The sequence below is a fragment of the Octodon degus genome, unplaced genomic scaffold, assembly GCF_000260255.1.
Source record: "Octodon degus isolate 3935 unplaced genomic scaffold, OctDeg1.0 scaffold00128, whole genome shotgun sequence".
NCBI lineage: Eukaryota > Metazoa > Chordata > Mammalia > Rodentia > Octodontidae > Octodon > Octodon degus.
In genome coordinates this window covers 2,754,486-2,755,707 of record NW_004524704.1, presented here as the reverse complement: position 1 = coordinate 2,755,707, position 1,222 = coordinate 2,754,486, and positions in this window count along the sequence as shown.

The window sequence follows — 1,222 nt, the reverse complement described above, 5'->3', positions numbered from 1 at the left end:
AGACATTGTTGTGGGCCTTAGGCCTCCGGTTGGACTCATGGGAGGCATTGTTCTGGGTCCTAGGTCTTTAGCTGGACTCACGCAGGACTCTGCTGTGGGATCCAGGTTCTCAGCTGGAATCTCTGGTCTTTAGAGTGTGCACAGATTTCCTGTACTCCTTGTATATGATTCTTTGGGTGACTATCATGAAATAATTTTATAAATTATGTGTCCTGTATTGTTCCCCTTACAAAACCTCATATTACAACGGCTGCCAAAGCACGTCCTCCTATCACAAGTTAGCTACTCTAATGAACTTGGTTTTGGCCAGCTTGGCCCACCCTGGGGGTGGGGTTTGGCATGGCATGTGGTGCCAGGGATTGAACTGTCGTCCCCTGCACCTGCCTCAGCTTGGGTAAGCAAACGCTTTAGATTGCTGAGCTATCTTGCTGGCCCCTTAATGAACTTTTAATGAAAATATTTTCCTGCTTTAATAATCTTTTGTGGTATAAAGGCAGCATTTTGACAGCTTCCCAGGGTACCACAGCACTTGTGCAGCAGGACATGTATGGCCCAGTGGCAGGGAAGAGGAGGTGCTGCTCTGGCTTCTGTGAGGACCTCCCAGCTCCTCAACCCAGCCTCACAGACGAGGCCCAGGTTGGAGTTCCAAAGATTCCTAGGTACCACACTGGGATGACGCCAGTACTACAAACCTTTTAAAACTTTTTTTTTTTTTTTTTGCGGAACTGGGAATTGAACTCAGGCCCTTGCATTTGCCAGGGAAGCGCTTTTTCTACTGAGCTCTCTCCCCAACCCCTAAAACATTGTAGATATAATAAAATAGTGTGATCCATTTAAAAATCAAATATATTATGGAACCAAGTAGATCCTGAGTTTTTAATTATAATTTAATGAAAACAAATTTTTAGTGATAACTTCATAAAAAATGAAGGATAAGAAGAGATGGGATGAAGGGAACATAGAACTTTCAGTCAGTAGTCACTATGTTTCTATTTTGCTTGAAATTTTACAACTAAGTTGTCATCTTTAAAACTGGACCTGGGGAAGTGCTCAGTGAATAAATGGAGAGGGTTGATAAACTAGATGGTGTGGCTCCAAACTCTGGAATTGTCACTGATTAACTATATGACCTCTAGTAAATTACTCAGCTTTTCTGAGCTTCTTCCAGAGATCATAATTATACTACAACTCAAGCAGTTCTTGTGGCTTAAGTGAATTAATA